Consider the following 14,650-nt stretch of genomic DNA (forward strand, 5'->3'; position numbering starts at 1 on the left):
AAACTAACTAAAGTACAAAAAATAAAAAAAACTAAGTTACAAAAAATAAGTTACAAACATTGAAAAATATTACAACAATTTTAAGCTACTTACACCTAATCTAAGCCCCCTAATAAAATAACAAAATCCCCCCAAATAAAAAAATGCCCTACCCTATTCTACATTAAAAAGTTAACAGCTCTATTACCTTACCAGCCATTAAAAGGGCCTTTTGCGGGGCATGCCCCAAAGAAATCAACTCTTTTGCATGTAAAAAAAAATTACAACCCCCCCAACATTAAAACCCACCACCCACACACCCCTACTCTAACCCAAACCCCCCTTAAATAAACCTAACACTACCCCCCTGAAGATCATCCTACCTTTAGCTGTCTTCAGCCAGCCGACCACCGATGGAACAGAAGAGGACATCCGCAGCGGCCGAAGTCATCATCCAAGGGGCGCTGAAGAGGTCTTCCATCCGCTTGAAGTCTTCATCCAGGCGGCGTCTTCAATCTTCATCCATCCGGAGCGGAGCCATCTTCAGAAGAGTCGACGCGGAGCCATCTTCTTCCACCAACGACTTCCCGACGAATGACGGTTCATTTAAGTGACGTCATCCAAGATGGTGTCCCTCTAATTCCGATTCTATCAGCCAATTGGAATTAAGGTAGGAAAAATCTGATCGGAACAGCCAATAGAATGCGAGCTCAATCTGATTGGTTGATTGGATCAGCCAATCGGATTGAACTTGAATCTGATTGGCTGATTCAATCAGCCAATCAGATTTTTCCTACCTTAATTCCGATTGGCTGATAGAATCCTATCAGCCAATCGGAATTCGAGGGACGCCATCTTGGATGACGTCACTTAAAGGAACAGTCATTCGTCGGGAAGTCGTCGATGATAACTATATTGAAATAAGATACTTTATTATGAACCGTAAGAAATTATAACCAAGCTGTTAAATAGTTATTTACATAGTCTGTTTCAGTGTGTATGTTGCCAATGAAAGAGATACAAACTTATTATTGCAGTTACTAGGGTCGATATGCATCACTGCTGATACTGCAGTATCTCTGTGACGTAACCTACTAGGTGGTAACACTTGAAACCGCAATTAGAACATATATGATTGACCTGCATGGGAGTCCATATAGTGTATACATTAGGCTACTAATAGGGGCTTAGATTGCTTTTGAAATGTTAGTTCATTTTGATAGTTGTAATCTTTTATCAGCAACTACTGAATATTATTTGCCTTTATATTCTGGCTCCCTATTACTAACAGTAGTTTAATCAGTGGTTGGGCACCACTACATATTCATTGAGCTCAATTGTATTAACAAATATACTTTCTGCATTTGTTACCCATTTTAAGATATTGAATAGAGATTTATTTTTAATAATCTATTCACGTTCAAATACTTTCACACAAGAAGGACATAAGTACTTGTAACGGTATCCTGTCTAGCTTCTATGCTGGAATATGAAAATATAGTGCCATATCTGGCAGATGTCTCAGGAAGCACCCACAACACCTTGATCCTCAAAGCATCAGACACCACAGTGCTTTTACCTAGGAGCCCTCAGGGTGAAAAGGGAAGAAGAGAAGGACCTTAGTTGTCTTCTTCCTGTGATGGACAGAACTAACAATGGAAAAGGTTGAGGATTTTTGTCCATTTTCCATTAGGATGAATATTAACTAGTTAGTCTTTAATTCCATTTTCACATAGTAATATCCTGAAGATCATATGACCACTCAAATGAAAAGCAAGATTCTCTTTCTATCCATGTCCCTTTTTTACTTTTACTTTTAGTCCACCGTGATCAGACTTAAGACATTTCCCAAGCAGTGTCTTTTCTTAGTTTTTTCTTATTCCCTTATAGGCACCCATGACAGGTACACTGCTGTCTGAGTCTTGCAATAGTTATAGTTATAAGGACTTTAAATAAATAAAACAAAACCCAGGAAACATTCATTACAAGATTTTCATTTATTATAGAAAAAATGTTAATGCAGGTTATCTTTTCACTTCTAAATTCCATAAAACAAATCCAGAGAAATTAGGATGCTGTAAGCATGCAGTCTGCATTTTCTTTGTTAAATGTTCCTTTTCACAAAAATAACACCACTTTATTTCTTGGTAAATTACTAAAGCAGAGGGAGAGCAGAACATGCAACACTGTACGTCTTTGCATAGTATTTTATTTTTTTACCCAGCATGCCTTGTTGAATGCTACACATATCCATAGACGTAAAGTAGAAAGGGGAAATAAGCATAAAACATATACAAATTTAGACTGTTTTGGTTTAGTAAAGGCAAAATTAACTCCACAGTCCAGCTTTAAATGTTCTGCTTTGGGTATATCTGTTCCACAACATTATTTAAGCTTAAATTACCTAAATGTTCAAGATTTAATATTTTTTGTGACATCACAATTTATTACTCTGTAATTACGTTATTTTTTTAATATTAAGAGAACACCTTAAAATGCTTAGAGAGGTATAACTGCGCCCATTCTATGTGTGAAACGCGTAAGGTCTGTACCATCTTTATGTCCTTTTAACCCTTTTGCTGCCAAAAATAAAGCTGAAATACAACATTTAACAATGGATTCCCACCCTCTTTGGCAGCCAAAGGTTTAATGTATCTTTAATAACATATATAAGTTTAAGAGTTTTGTGCAGTTTGCTAGCACTATTTTGTACATTAGCAAGGTATTCTAATACATTTTCTTTAACCTACATTTTATTGTGGACCTTTGAAAGCACACAATTTTAATTATTTTTAAACTCTACTTATGTGCTCTCGTTTACACATCTGCATTCACATTATTTCATATTTCATGGCAATAAAGAAAAATAAGCATTATTTTGTACATGAAAAATATTTTTTTGCTACTATGAAGTCATATTTTAAAGAAAATAACATATCTTCATGAAAAATACCGACATACTGCAATTACTGCAAAAATTGTAACAATGGATGTCAGATGAAAATAAAACATAAAAAACATCTATACCCAGAGTTATCAATCTACAGATTTTTTTCTTTGTTAAAAACACAGCTACCAAACTTGACAATCATTATTGTTGTAAACTCGTGAAATTGTGCTAATATAAATGTGCTTTGTTTTGTAATTGTTCTTCCAAATCTTTATTAGTCTTGGTAAAATATATATATTTATTTTAGTAATATACACTTCGTGGTCTATTCAGCAGAAAATATGTTAGCTGGAGAAATGCTGAAATAATATTATTGCACGTAATAAGTTGTTTTAGCTACAAATCTTTGTATTTAATACCATAATATGGGCTGTGCACATTCCAGTTTCTAAAACTAATTGTAACAAATATTTTAATTGACTTTATTGGAGTCTAAAAACCAACGTGAAATTATATCCCTCCATTGCAACCAAAAGATTAAAGCTAAACAATATTTTTAATCTTGCAATATGTTAATAAGACCATTTGATACAGTAGGGATGGGTGTATGTGTTGTCTCATTCCTTAAATAAAATAAACATTTGTTGAATGTTAGCAATTGAATGTAAGAAAAACACATTCCCCTATCCATATCTACTGATTACTCTAAAGGAAAGTACACTCAATGTTTTTTACATATAGCCTGGCCAATTTCAGTCTAAGCCTAATACCTTGATATGGTCTGAGAATACTGATCTTGGAAAAGATATGAACCATACCACCCTTTGAGAGCAGTGTGAGTTTATGCAGTTTTGTGCAGCAATTGGTACTCCTGATGTAACAAATGGAATAACTGCGAGACAACTGTGCCTCTTTAAATCTATGCCATTGTGAAGAACAACTGCCTGTTGCTGTTTAACATGCCATAACTAATTGCTTACATTATGATTGATACATTCCATGATTATGATGTTTAAAATCATTTGTAATTTTGCCACCGTTTTTTTAATGATGCTTAATATTAGCTGCTACAATATAACACTAGTGGTGGCAACTGGATAACAGCAAATAGTTTTCATTGACATGTGTAGTGCTGGGAATCAGCAGATAGGGTTCTAAGGTCTGCTAGGCCTTAAGCCATTGTTTAGAGCAATTGTGAGCAGCTGGTAGCCTGGCAAGTACATGAGATCAAAGTCCATTCGGCACAACACTGAGGTAGTGGGTGGTGCAAGCTGTAGGGGTTTCACACAAATCCCCAATAATATAGCACAGTCCAAGAAAAACAGCAACACTCACCACTTATGCAAAAGCTTCCATCTTTATTGAGACATCAAAGGAAAGACAACGTTTTGGACTTGACTAAGAACTAGAGGTCTGAAATGTTGTCTTTCCTTTGATATCTCAATAAAGATGGAAGCTTTTGCATAAGTGGTGAGTGCTGCTGTTTTTCTTGGACTGTGTAACACATGAGACCCTCAGAAGCTTTTTATGTGGTTACATCTTTTCTTCTAGAGTCAAAAAGAGCATCCTATTTGTACCTGGAGATAACTATCTTTCCCATTTACCTCATAAAACACCTTCCCTCACTCTCCATATCTCTAGTTTTGTTTAATCGACCTTCTTCTATACACAGTTGCTTTAAGCACACTTGTCCATGGCACTTCATTCCACTCATCCAGCTTTTTAAAAAAGCATGGAATTGTAAGAACGATATTAGCTAAACATCATTCTCTTAGGCTCTTATATTAAAAACCTCTCTGCTCAGGTGAGATATTCTAAAATGATCCTACAGCACTGCAAGATCCTTAGTGAAATTTTTAAAAGGCAGCTTTTGCTTTACTTCTCCAAGGGACGTTCCCTGAATTTCTGTATGTGAAGGAGAGACAAGCCCAGTACAATATAGCACTGCATGACATGACAGTTCTGCTGCATTTACACTTTGTGCTTTCTATTATACTTTAGTATCACTTTAAACTTCAGATTAAACATTTAAACTTTATACTTTCTATTTTGAATTTTATTTTGTATACAGCAGTGTATTTGTCTATATTTAGTATATATTACTTTTCTGTTAGTTTAAATAAGTGTATTGTGAATTTTGAGCAAACGTCATCTGCATATAGCTGAGACAAATCAGTGAGATGAGCTTGTTTAAAATGCTTAAAACATTTCACAAGACTTGTGAGAGAGCTTCAGACATACCCTCGGAAATCCCCTGTTCAGCCCAGGGAACTGCCCTGTCCCTCCCACTTTCTGAAACTGTCAGATTACAATGGAGAAAATTCAAAGTGCAATGTAATTTGTAAAAGATACACAGAAATATACAAAGTATGATTCAACGTTATTAAAGTAACACTGAAATTTCAAAGCATAATCAGAATGTGTAAAATTACTGCTAGATCAAAATTTTATTGTATTGAAATACAAATGAGAAAGTGCAAAGCTTCAATGCAATAATACTGAAAGGACCCAATCTAAAGTGTAAAGTAATCTAAAATACAAAGCACAAAGTGTAAGTGTAACAAAACTCTTCTATCATGCACTGCTATATTGGACTGGGCTTGTCTCTGCTTCACATACATAAATGAGAGAGATTTTGCCGTGCTGGAGAGCTACACCCTTTTTGCTTTAAAAATTCAGTGATTTCAGCCTTTGTGAAGTCTTAACTACAATTTCTCTCCAAGCTGGAGAATCTTTGAATCTTAGGGTCTTAGGGTCTTAACTGTGCAAAGCTCTCAAAAGACCCCATTGGCATTCATCACCCTGCTTAACCATCAAATGCTTTTCAGAAATAATATACTGAGGTGGTGCATCCTGTATTTGTGAGTGTGCATCTCTGACTGGCTTTCAGAGTGTCCAATCAGAATGTCATACACAGATACAATCAATGAGATTCCCTTTCAGGTGTGCAGGTTGTAGTAGCAGCTCTTGTTTATGCTAGAGACTGACTATAAAGATCTAAAAGAGACAGAGGAAGCAAATATAAAGGGACCTTATGTGAAGATGCTGTGTTTTGGCTCACCAGATCTAGCACCACCCTATGACTTCAGATAACATGATTTTTCAAATACCCTATCATAAGCATTATCCTGAACCAGTACTGTGTAGTACATTTAAAAGCATGAGGTCACATTGTTATCTTTAGAGTATCTAAAAATAAATGATATTATTCTGATGAATAGACCAGTATATTTTGCTACATTATATATTTTCAGAGTGCACAGAACACTAATGCCAACTGCTTATGTTTATTTTGGCAATATAATAGCAAGAATCACTTCACCTAGGTAAGGGACAGGGGAGGTATTTCCAGCATTAATGTTTATTAACATTAAAGGCAGTTAATGTCAGCTCAGGTCACATAACCTTTATGCTTCTTTGAAAAGTCTCTGTAAGGCATATAATAATTAGAGACAGGATATTCATGTAAGTGCATTCAGTAGCAAATTAGCATGGAAGTTGGATGACATGAACAAGGGAGCAGGTAACTAAAGTAACTTCCCCACTTTAACCTAATGCTTGCCAGTGCGATGTGTTGAAAGGCCTCTCTGGCAGCCAAGCTCAGAATAGTGATTTAAAATAATGTGTCTGTTTACTTACGTTTTATATTACACTATATTTTATTTACTTTTTCTCATACTTTTTTTTAATGAGAACTACTCAAAGAAAACAGTAAACTTACAGGAACAAAATGTGATATGCCATTGTGATTATGCAGCTTCATAGCTGATAGCTGTAATGCATTTTATACAAAGTTAGTTAGTGTATTTGCTATCTCTGGAATATGTGCGATACACATAGTATGCAGTTCAGCTTCGCTAGTCTGGATGCACAGTTGGAAAACATTTACAGCTGCCAAGACGTAAAAAAATACAATGGTGACTGTAAATAATGATGAATAATGAGTTTTGAGAATAGATAGTTTTTTTTGGCTAGACAAGTTGGTCCACGTTTATTAATCAGTGTTATGTCATAAAACATTATATGGTATAACAACATATTTAAAGGGATGGTTATGATTTTGCTGCCATAACTCAATATTGGGCGCCATGTACTAAACGGCGGGCGGACAGCTTCTTAACTCGCAAAGCTGTCCGCCTGCCTCCGCTACACACGGGCAGCGGATCTGTTGATCCGCTTGCCCATATGTATTATTACACACTCATCGGAGTGTGTAATGCCCGCCCCTTCATTCGCGCGACCAATCACACGACTGAAGGGGCTGTCAATCACCGAGAGCGAGCGTGCTCTCTGTGATTTTGCTTCGCCACCTAAAAGGTGGCGTAGGGTGTAGGAAGCAGCGGTCTAATGGCCGCTGCTTCTTACATTGCGGGAAGCTTTCGCTGCTTCGTACATGGAGCCCATTGTGTAATTTCTACCTCAGTAAATTTAGCAAATAGAAACACCTTGGTACATTTATTCAATTAAATAATCCTTTGCTTCTGGAAGATACTATTAAAAAGATTTGTATGTGAAATTTTTATATTGATTATACCTTTTCAAATTACCTTACCTAAAACAGGTTGGTTTGTGTCCACTACAACTAATTAAAGGTGTATGAAACCTAAAAAATGTATTTTGTGATTCAGACAGAGCATACCATTTTAACAATTTTTTTCCAGTTTACTTCTATTATCAAATTATATTATCATTCAATGTATTAATCTTATTAAAGCATTTGTTTAAACTAACTATGGTTCCTGAGGCAAACAAACTAAATTAAAATAATGTTATCTCACTTTAGAGATCTATCTTTAATCTTAATCCAAATCAGCTTTCCTTGTGAATTTACAACATTTCTTAAATATATATTTTGATATTTTCAAAAATATCAGTTAAAATAGCTTTCTTTCAGTTTTTTAGCTTTACAGATCCAGTTTTAACTAAACATATACTAGAAATATATATGGTTTTGATTAATGAGCTTATATTATATCAATTGTGACTAGTATTTAAAAAAAAAGCAAATAGACATTATTTTTACTGTAGCAGTATGCAAGGAGCATCCATTTTGCATTTTGTGCACAAAATGGTAGAAGAAAAAAGTCACCAGTGTATTTTTCCCCACATATTATTATCAGCTCACTTTCATTATTGACCAACACAGAGAGTAAAGGAAAATATAGTTACATCAACTATAATGGGGTAGGAAAAACAGCAGATTTTTGATTGTTCTTGCAACCCTGATAATTCAATTAAAAATAAGGTTCTAGTCATGTTGTAGAAAGAGAAAAGTTAGTAAGTAGGTATATTTAAACTAGTGTTGCCATTGCAGGTCTGTGTGCTGATAAACATAATTTAGCATACAGTCATTGTTAATGGAAAATTATAAGAAAATACTTTTTTGAAGACATAAACATTTTCTTAATTTCCTACATTTTTTTTAAAATCAATATCAGTCTCTCTATGCTTATGTTTGCTTCTCAGCAAGAAAATATAAATAATTGTTTATAATCACATTTTATAATAGATATTTTACACATAAATTCCTTTCTTCTAATCTCTATATACATACATAAGTTTTGACTGTGCATCCTGTGAATACAAAATTAACCCTTCTAAATTATATGATCTTTATGAAGCATTAAGACACATCATCATAAACACAAACTTTTTTAAAAAAAGCATGGAATCTAAAACTGTCTTACATAATTCCCAAAGAATAACAAAAAAACAATAATAAAAAAAACAATATGGGAAAGTACCACATTACAGCAGCATGCCCATTATAGCTAAAAAGATATGTTTGTTATCATGCAGTTGCTATGGGTTCATTTTCAATGTGTAATGAAAGCTGCGTTTTATTTAACCCCTTGAGATGGCAAGAGGTTAAAGCAATCTCATGTGTTTTTTAATCACTCCACAAATAAATACTTTAAAAAAAAAAATATGATCAGGCTTAAAGGGAAAGCATTTCAGCTACAAATGAAATGAAGGCAAACAGAAACGTTATTGTTTCTGCAAGAATAGACACAAACTAGTTTAACACATTGTTTTTATCACTAAACCACAAATGTCATTGGCACTATACAAAAATGAATGTGTGCTTATTTATCACCACACGTGACACTGTGAGCAAATAGTTTTCTATATTCAAATATGTCATGGAAGACTTTAAAAAACAAGGTCGGAAAGGCATTGAAAATGAAATACTTTCTCTTTTTTTTCTTTCTTTTGAAATTAAAAAGGCTTAAATTTACCAGTTAGAAAATGTACAGAAATTACTTTGCAGCACATAATGGTGAATTTCAAAAACAGTTAACCCAAAATATTTATGCTACTACATTATAAAGAGAAAAAAGTTTATATCCTAAGTATATACAACTCAGTGCATTCTTCCCATTGATACACGTTATGCACAAAATCAACTGTTAAAGCTTATAGCAATGTTTGCCTAGTGCCTCATTTCTCATGCAAACATGTGCTGTACAATATTATAATGTGTTGCATTCATGACTGAGCTTTCATCGTGTGTGTCTGTTATCAAAATGATATTCAAATCTGTCCTTATTGTTCTTCATTTTTTGAATATTCTTATAAAACATCTCTCGATTTCAGCTGACTACATTTTTATGCTTTTTATTTTTACTTCCTGTCACATTTCACTATCTTCAAGATTCCATGAATTTACTTTGCAGTTAGAAATCAACTTGGTCATCTATATAATAGATGATAATTCTTTTTCTACTTACAAGACATTGAGTTGTTGTAACCTGTTGATAGTCTCAATAAGCTCCCTGGGTATGCTGAAGAAGTGTACCTCAACTTGGTTTGTGGCAACATTTCAGTGGGCTCTAATATTTGTAGTGCAGATGAGAAGCCCTTATTTCTGGATTTGTCCTCCAGTCCCTGACAGAAGAAGCAATCCTTTTAGTTCAGTCATGTAAAGTCAAATTATCGACTGAATGCTGCGCCAGATGGGTAGTTTTACTTCTTTATTCAGATCTACTCTGTATAGGGTTGCCACCTTTAGTTTAGGCCAAACCCGAACACTCTTGTGCCTTGCACAGCACACTATGTAAAACAGCACATAGATATTCACATTCTCACATACACACACACACACTTTCTCAAATACGCTCACACTCTCTCACACACAAGACACTAAAGCTCACACACACTCTCTTTCACACACAAATACACTTTCACTCTTCCACCCACAGACTCACACACAGAAAGACATTGACAAAAATAAAGACACACTCTCTCTCACACACACAAGGACACTGACACACACTCTCTCACACAGTCACACTCCCACACTCAGACAAACTCCCACACAAAGACTCTCACACGCAAGAGACAAAGACCTGTAGGCATGTGTAGTATTTTGCAAATGCACAATGTCACATTTTTTTGGCAGTGGCTGTTTCTTACCAAACCTGGAATTTGCAAGTCCAGCTCTGACTCAGCTTTAAACCCGGACACACAAACAGATACCCAAACTGTGGGGGTCATTCCCAAACAGGCGGCAACCCTAATTCTGTAAAGGGTGTCAAAAAGCTGCACTATCCAACAGAATATGAAGTGAAAATGTAAATGCTGTCTACCTTTCCAACCTACAATCTCTTTTGTTATATTATTTTTTACATGCCATTAGTTATCTTATTGAATACACAACTATGTTCAACACAATAGAAATACCACAGTTTAATGAATAAACTTTATAGTCTCCTCAAAGCCTAAGCCTTTAAGAGATGGACTACAAATCATGTCATGTAAAGTTGCACTAAGTTTTTTTATCCGTGAAGTCAAAATGTATAAAATATCTATGCAAGGTTAGACATTCCCAATCAAATTGCAAGTGCAGTGCAAAGGAACATAACCTACGGAAACTTGTACCAAAACAAATGATACTATTCATGCTTCTACAGAGCCTTGGAGGAAAAAATCAATAGAGATATGAAGCACATTGATCTTCAGACAAATCATTTCTGATTTAAACAGGCAGATAGTGAGGGGGATCAGAACTTAAGTATAAAATGTGCATGCACTTCAAAGCTCTCTGATTGGTAAATAATCACATAGAGCAACCGCTTAAACCTGTTTAATCCTGGTGAGGCACCAAAGTGTTGAAAACATATCCCTAAATTAAGGCAGTAATGTATTAATGTAATTATAATATCTTTTCTGTGTTCTTTTTTTGTGAACATGTATTGACAGTTAAGAACATCTGATTATTTCTGATCATTTCCTGCACTTAGTTCTTGTATTCTTATATTCATGCTAGCTCATTTTTGTATTAGCAGTAGGTGTGAGCCGCAATATTTACTTTACATTAAAGGGATAAGAAAGTCAAAATTAAACTTGCATGATTCAGTCTACTCCAAAATTTGTTTTGTTTTAAAAGATAGATAATCCCTTTATTAACCATTCCCCAGTTTTGCATAACCAACACTGTTATATACTTTTTTACCTCTGTGATTACCTTGTGTCTAGTCCTCTTTTGACAGCCCCCTTAAAACATGGGTATTTATGTATTATCTATTGACTTGCATATTAGCCAATTGTGTCAGTGTCATGCACAACTCCATGGGAGAGCACAATGTTATCTATATGACCCACATGAACTAGTAGTCTTCTGTTGTGTAAAGCTAATAAAAAAGCATGTGATAAGAGGCTGTCTGTAGTTGCTTAGAAACAGGCAGAAATGTAAAGGTGTAAATGTTATAAAGTATATTAATCTAACAATTTTGTTTGTGCAAAGCTGGGGAATGGGTAGTAAAGGCATTATCTATCTTTTAAAACAATAACAATTCTGGTGTAGACTGTCCGTTTAAGACACTTTTAATTTCACTTCTATTTTCAAACATGCTTCTTTCTCTTGGTATCCCTAGTTGAAATAGAATACTCATGTATCCTACACTAGTGGGAGCTATCTGCTAATTAGTGCCTGCCCACATTTGTCTCTTGTGATTGGCTAACTAGATATGTTCATCTAGCTACAAGTAGTGCAATGATGTTCCTTCAGCAAAGGATAACAAGAGAATGAAGCAAATTTGAAAATACAAGTAAATTGGAAACTTGTTTAAAATTGTATGTTCTATACAAATCATGAAAGAAAATGTTGGGGTTTCCTGTCCATTTAACACAGTACAGGTTCATTATTTACATATGTTGGTTTTCTGTGACACTTTTTTCTTTTCATTTAAAAAATGCATAAAGTTCCATATATTTCTTAGTAAAGATTGTAAAGGACATTTGTTTTAAAAGTAAAAAAGTTTACATACCTTTACAAAAACTGAACAATGCTCTTTTTTAAAGCACCAAAGATACACTTCCAACCAATTCACAGCCAATCTAGAAGTCATTTAGAGGAGTTCACAGGTGAAGCCAGTAGGGAACCCTGAAGGCAGCACTGGCGTTTTCACTTTTAACATAACAGTGGTGGAATTTTAGGAAAGGTGAGCATTTTTATGGTTAAAAAGTATTTTTATTTGCAAGCCTGTTTAAAGGGGCATGTTAGCCATTGTAGCCACAGCAGCAGGTTGTGCAACAACAGGGCCGGACAGGCCCCGGAAATATGTTTAGACCGATCCAGCCACGCCCCCTCCAGCCTAGCCATGCCCCTCCAGCCCAGCCATGCTCCATCCAGCCCAGCCATGTTCATCAATATAAAATCATTAATACATTTGTCTTTATAAATATATATACACATACATACATACTGTACAAACAGTGTATATATATATATATATATTTATATATATATATATATATATGTATATATATATATATATATATTTATATATATATATATATATATATATGTATTCACACACATACACACTCACAATTATAATTCTATAGACACACGTGGGCGTGTATATACTGTATATTATAATATATATATATATATATATAAACACAAATAAAACACCCCAATGCATTTATCAACATCTCATATAAAACGTAATAGAAGCAAGCAAACAAATGATATTAACAATCTTCAGCCTGTCACTGCTTTACTCTGTGATGCAATACATCACAAAACAGTACTTTGTGCAATTACATACTCCACCCACTACTTTCCCTCATGTAATTGGCATAACCAGCTCTATCTCATTAATTCCCCCAAACCAACACATACTTCTATATTATAAACAACCCGAGATCCACATATGAACCTGAAATGGGATTCAGTGATAAAAAAAAAAAAACAAAATCACACATGCAAGGGGAGAAAATGACATTTTAAATAAGCTTCTTGGTTCCTTATCCGAGGGACTAGCAGGCAAGTTGTGATTGGCTAGTAGAGTCACATGGTGAAACTAACTTTATGGGGTCACCAGAACTGGCTACCCAGAGCGACAGCTCAGCTGTGCCAGCATCCAGGGTCCAGGCAACCCGTCAACACACACCAGCACCAGGGTCCATGGGCAGCCCAGAGCAACCATCACCTTGTAGGCAAACCCCAGCACTGTGAGCTCCCCACACCCTCCATTCCCACCACCACCTCTACTACCTCTCCATCACCTGCTGCACCCCCAGCCTGTAATCAGCCCAACTCAGAGCATCCCAGCAGCACAGCTTCCAAACAACCCATAGTCTACCTCTGGATTCACCAGTGTACTTGCATTAAAGTTAAGGGTATCATAAAAATCACATGGCAGTTTTATAATGTAGCTGAGACGCGCAGCAAATAGAAGAAACTGCTCTTTCATTACTAAAGAGCTACTCACCCAACCTCCACACTTGGCTGCCATGCCGCGAATGTTAGCCCCGCCTGCCCTGTATGGTCCCCACTAGTCGCAGAGCAGCTGAGCTAATCCACAAGGAAGTGACGTGCCGCCGCACTCCTGCAAGGCCCAGGGCCGATGCCGACGTGACTGATATTCACTACATAGGTGGTCCACCCCGCACCCTGACTCTCTTCGCTCCTGTCTTTCCTAAATTATGCCGTTGCCTAGCACCTATTGGAGTGGAGGCCGCATCTGCTGACTGACTTGAGCTGCTTAAGCCTCATAAATCTTGTGTATGTCATGTGGCGGCCCAATCCGGCCCTGTGCAGCTGCCGGCCCACCGGGATTATTCCCGGTATCCCAGCGGCCCAATCCGGCCCTGTGCAAAAGCTACTAAGTGCCAATTTCTGCATTAACATGGGCACTGATTGGTAAGTATTGTATGTGTACTGTGTAGGGATGGGCAAATGTTTTGCAACATTCAAAAAAATGAAACAAATTTTAACACATTCATTTGTTCAAATTTTGAATGTTTGTGCAGCATTCTAACATTCATTAATGTAATAGTATTGCTACCAAACGAATTACACTTTCAGCACATTAGCCCATCCCTAGTACTGTGCACAGAGCACCAACTACCAAGTAGTACATGTGTGTATGTACCAGGCACATGGACATGCCATACTGCTACCTTTCATGTCTTTTTAAGTATTAGGGGCATTAATGGTTTTTTTTTTATATATTGGCTTGCGAAAGGGCTCTGCCCAAATATATATATATATATATATATATATATATATATATATATATATTTATTTATATACACACATTAATTATGCCCAACAACTAAAACAATTTTAAATATTTAACCTAAGAAATACTGGAAATCCAAGAGCTATTCAGAAAAAAATATAAAATTGTAAAATTGGCCGGAAAAAGTGCTAGGCATGTACTTTGACAATATGTTTATACTTGAATCTAAAGATTAGGATTTAATAGTTTATAAATTAGACAAGTAACAGGCCTGCAATTGTGTTTCCTTGAGTTATCTTTTTGAATT

This window comes from Bombina bombina, chromosome 1, assembly GCF_027579735.1.
Source record: "Bombina bombina isolate aBomBom1 chromosome 1, aBomBom1.pri, whole genome shotgun sequence".
Classification (NCBI taxonomy): domain Eukaryota; kingdom Metazoa; phylum Chordata; class Amphibia; order Anura; family Bombinatoridae; genus Bombina; species Bombina bombina.